Below are 5,121 nucleotides of genomic sequence, written 5' to 3' on the forward strand. Positions count from 1 at the left end.
ATTTCCTTTCGCAACCTGGGATGCCAGCCATCCAGACCAGGTGATTTATCTTCCCTAAGCACAGCCAGCCTTTTTCGTACCTCCCTCTCTCAATTTGTACCCTCTCCATTGACTCTACTCTCTTCACTTCGACTGATATTTTGTCAAATTCCACTTCCTCAGTGATCACTGATACAAAGTACTCATTAAGTAGATTAACATTGCCCTGCACCTCTAAGCTTATATTATCCTTTTTGTCCCTCATAGGCCCGACTCAACCTCTTACTACCCACTTATCATTTACATGCTGCTCGAAGATTTTTGGGTTTCCTTTCATGTTGACTGCCAGTCCATTCTCATAGAAATAGAGAATAAGCAAATATAGAAGATGTAAGTATTTCCCATCCTTGATGAGGTGGAATTTTTTATGTTGTGGGTGGTAATGTCTTGGCCCACGAGTGTGGTGGAAGCAGAGACAATCAATGATTTGAAAAGGAAATTGGATGGATACTTGAAGGAAAGAAACTTGCAGGAGGAAAGGGATCGAGCTGGTGAGTGGAACTGACTAGATTGCTCCGGGGAAAGCCAGCATGGACGTGATAGGCCAAATGACCACCTTCTATGTTGCAAATGACTCTGTGTTGTTTCTCAAATTCAATCCACTGGTGCTTGGGAAATAATCTCAAAGTAAATTGTGCAACTGGAAAATCAGAACCAAGGCAAGGGACGCATCAGGAAGCAAAATTGCTGAAACCTGGGATTGAACCAAGAACCTTTAGATCTTCAGTCTAACGCTCTCCCAACTGAGCTATTTCAGCCCTACATTAGCAGTGGCTTGCTGTCCTTGTTTTGGAAGAAAATACATACATTCAAGTTTTCCAAAAAATTAAAGAACACAACATGTGAGTAATATTCCCCATTTCTTTCTCAGTACTGATGGATTGTGAAGCGGGAGACAGCCAGAAGTGCCACTGAGCCGCACACACCCCGAGCTGAGAATGAAATGTGATCAAATTCAATCTTTCATAGTGAGATGCTGCTGAGAGGTAAGAGTCCTGAATCAAAGCGAGACTTGCTCATTTCAAACACTCCCTGTACTCTCTGCTCATGAAGCCTTACAAAAGGGAAAAACAGAATGGCACTCAAACTCACAACCCTGCCATTAAAAGTCTCATATTCGACTGACAGAACTGTCACTTCTACTCGGTCTCTTATTGGATGGATGCAACTCCAACGCAGGGATGGCATTCAAATCCTCCCATGGGTCCACATGTCAGACTGAGTTCCATGTTGTAGACTCAAGCAAAGGAAATCTGCTCACTTCCAAAACTATCAGCGAATTGAAGCTGATTACAATCAACATCATCAGAGGTCAGAACTACCTGGTGAATGAAGACACCCTGAAGAAGGATCCACAATTATTCAAAGGCATCGACAAAGTGAAAAACAAGAAAATCGATGAGTCAATGCAAGCCAAACAACAGAAACACTGAAGAATTCCATTCCATTCCAGTCCAGAACCCAGTCCTTTTGTTTTTGGAGTCAGGTCACAATTACAGCAACAACTTTATATTCCCACTTGGCTTTCTGTACATTTAGTTAACTGCAATTTAGTCGACAAGCTCTTTGAATCCAGTTGTCTGGTCCTCATGCCAGCTCTGTTTGGAAGTCAATTCCACCTTCTGCAAAGCTGAAACCAATAGATAACCTTAATCTGAAAAAGCCAGCAGGCCAGGGCTCATCTGGGATTAGAACCCTGGATTTCTTACATGTTAATCAACCACATTTCCTAAGCAAGAATCATACCCCTAGACCAACGAGCCACTGATCAGTCAGGTCTCTTTCGCTGCTGTGGAATTTCACTGGAACCCCCCAGCCAATCATCCATTTTTTTTTCAGATCAAAGCAACATCCTGCAAATGCTGAAATAAAAACAGAAAGTGCTGGAAATGTTCAGCAGCTCTGGCAGCATCTGTGCTGTGAGAAACACAGTTAACGTTTCTGGGCACTCACCTTTTGTTTCAGCCATCCTTTCAGATTGCTTCTGTCCATCCAATCTCACTTTCTATTCTATCCACATTCTAACCATTCACTACGTTACTACATTTTTCATGAATTCTTCATTTCTTTTATTAATGACAATTTTGTATTTCTGGCCTTTGCTTCAGACACCACCACAAGTGGAATCATGTCTCCATCTACCCAATCAAACCACTTCGCTGTATCCTCACATTGCAATGTTTCTTGAACCCTGACAGACTGTGGAGTTTCTGCTGCTTGATTGCAGTTCTTGCTTCCCGCCAGTAGATGTCACCTCACTCCAATACAGTGAAGTTTACAAATCTGAGAGAGACACAACAGGAAATAATTGTTCACATTATAGTGAATGTGTGGGATTTAGAAATACTAGGAGTGGAGACGAGTTATTATTGCACTCTGCTATTACATCTTTTATAATGGACTCCAGCATTTTCCCCACGACTGATGTCAGGCAAACCGGTATATATTTCGCTGTTTTCTTTCTGCCTCTTTTTTTAAATAGTGGAGTTACATTAACTCATTTCCCGGCGGAGAAGCAGGAGAAGGTAGCGACTCTTCGGTGGGTAAGTGAAGGCAACAGGAGCTGTCTTTTAAAAGTTGTTTTAAAAGTTGTACTTACTGTTTTCCTTGTGTTCAAGTTACTTTTGGCGCGGGAGGAACCGGAAGCTGGACGGCAGCAAGGACTCCTGGGTAGGTATTTTCTTTAAAGGTGCGGAGCTCCGTGGACTCGGCCTCATTTCCCGGCGGAGAAGCAGGAGAAGGTAGCGACTCTTCGGTGGGTATGTGAAGGCAACAGGAGCTGTCTTTTAAAAGTTGTTTTAAAAGTTGTACTTACTGTTTTCCTTGTGTTCAAGTTACTTTTGGCGCGGGAGGAACAGGAAGCTGGACGGCAGCAAGGACTCCTGGGTAGGTATTTTCTTTAAAGGTGCGGAGCTCCGTGGACTCGGCCTCATTTCCCGGCGGAGAAGCAGGAGAAGGTAGCGACTCTTCGGTGGGTAAGTGAAGGCAACAGGAGCTGTCTTTTAAAAGTTGTTTTAAAAGTTGTACTTACTGTTTTCCTTGTGTTCAAGTTACTTTTGGCGCGGGAGGAACCGGAAGCTGGACGGCAGCAAGGACTCCTGGGTAGGTATTTTCTTTAAAGGTGCGGAGCTCCGTGGACTCGGCCTCATTTCCCGGCGGAGAAGCAGGAGAAGGTAGCGACTCTTCGGTGGGTAAGTGAAGGCAACAGGAGCTGTCTTTTAAAAGTTGTTTTAAAAGTTGTACTTACTGTTTTCCTTGTGTTCAAGTTACTTTTGGCGCGGGAGGAACCGGAAGCTGGACGGCAGCAAGGACTCCTGGGTAGGTATTTTCTTTAAAGGTGCGGAGCTGAGTTAACCCGAGAAACTACACATGTAGTGTCTCCCAGCCATCCTCCTCCTCTAACCTAATAATAAGACCCTTTTTACCCTCCTCCTCTAGCCAAAAAGGACTGAACAGGTAAGCTATTTCACTGTTTTTGTTAATATTTATATTTGTACTTAATTAAGGGGTAATTGAGTAAAAGAAATGGCAGCCAGGGGAGTGCAGTGCTCCTCCTGCAGTATGTTCGAGGTGAGGGGAACCTCCGGTGACCCTGCCGACTTCACCTGCTGGAAGTGCATCCGTCTCCAGCTCCTATCAGACCGTGTTAGGGAACTGGAGCTGGAGCTGGATGAACTGAGGATCATTCGGGAAGCTGAGGGGGTGATAGATAGAAGCTACAGGGATGTCGTTACTCCACAAAACAAAGGCAGCTGGGTAACAGTTAGAGGTGGGAAGAGGTCAGTGCAGGGATCTCCTGTGGTCGTTCCCCTCAGCAACAAGTATACAGTTTTAGATACTGTTGGGGGGGACGGCCTATCGGGGGCAGGCTGCAGTGAACGGGCCTCTGGCGCGGGGTCCTGCACTGTGGCTCAGAAGGGAAGGAGGGAGAATGGGAGAGCACTAGTCATCGGGGACTCGATGGTGAGGAGTACCGACAGGCGGTTCTGTGGGCGCAAGCGAGACGCACGGATGGTTTGTTGCCTACCTGGTGCCAGGGTCCGTGATGTTTGTGATCGCGTCTTCAGGATCCTTAAAGGGGAGGGGAGCAGCCAGAGGTCGTGGTGCACATTGGCACCAACGACGTAGGAAGGAAGGGTGGCACAGATGTTAGAAGTGAGTTTAGGGAGTTAGGCTGGAAGCTGAAAGCTCGGACGGACAGAGTTGTTATCTCTGGTTTGTTGCCGGCGCCACGTGATAGTGAGGCTAGGAATAGGGAGAGAGCACAGCTGAACACGTGGCTGCAGGAATGGTGTAGAAGAGAGGGCTTCCAGTTCTTGGATAATTGGACTGCATTCTGGGGAAGATGGGACCTGTTCAAACAGGACGGGCTGCATCTGAACCAGAGGGGCACCAATATCCTGGGAGGGAGGTTTGCTAGTACTGTTCGGGAGGGTTTAAACTAGTTTGGGAGGGGGATGGGAACCGGACTTGTAGTCCAGGGACCAGTGGGTCCACTCAGAAAGACAAAGAGTGTAGTGAGGTATTGGGGAAGGTAGCACTGTCGCAGAGGACAGATGGGCACGGAGAAGGGTTAAAGTGCGTATACTTCAACGCAAGAAGCATCAGGAATAAGGTGAGTGAATTGAAGGCGTGGATGGGCACTTGGGACTACGATGTTGTGGCCATCACTGAAACGTGGATAGGTGAGGGGGAGGAATGGTTCTTGGAGGTACCTGGTTATAGATGTTTTCATAAGATTAGGAATGGTGGTAAAAGAGGTGGGGGGGTGGCATTGTTAGTTAGAAATAGTGTAACAACTGCTGAAAGAATTTTCGAGGAGGATCTGCCGACTGAGGCACTGTGGGTTGAGGTCAGGAACAGGAAAGGAGCAGTCACCTTGATGGGAGTTTTCTATCGGCCCCCCAATAGCAGCAGGGAGGTGGAAGAGCAGATTGGGAAACAGATTTTGGAAAGGAGTAGAAGTCACAGGGTAGTAATTATGGGGGATTTCAACTTCCCAAATATTGATTGGCAACTCTTTAAATCGAATAGTTTGGATGGGGTAGTGTTTGTGCAGTATGTCCAGGAAGCTTTTCTGAC

At 46.2% G+C, this 5,121-nt stretch overlaps 1 non-coding gene across 1 annotated transcript; it reads right to left on the reverse strand.

Moving 5' to 3' along the window:
• Positions 1-724: 724 nt before the first annotated feature.
• On the reverse strand, positions 725-797 carry trnaf-gaa (transfer RNA phenylalanine (anticodon GAA)). Its single transcript has one exon. It is a non-coding gene; the product is annotated as a tRNA-Phe (tRNA).
• Positions 798-5,121: the final 4,324 nt, after the last annotated feature.

The sequence above is a fragment of the Heterodontus francisci genome, unplaced genomic scaffold (assembly GCF_036365525.1).
Source record: "Heterodontus francisci isolate sHetFra1 unplaced genomic scaffold, sHetFra1.hap1 HAP1_SCAFFOLD_88, whole genome shotgun sequence".
Lineage (NCBI taxonomy): Eukaryota > Metazoa > Chordata > Chondrichthyes > Heterodontiformes > Heterodontidae > Heterodontus > Heterodontus francisci.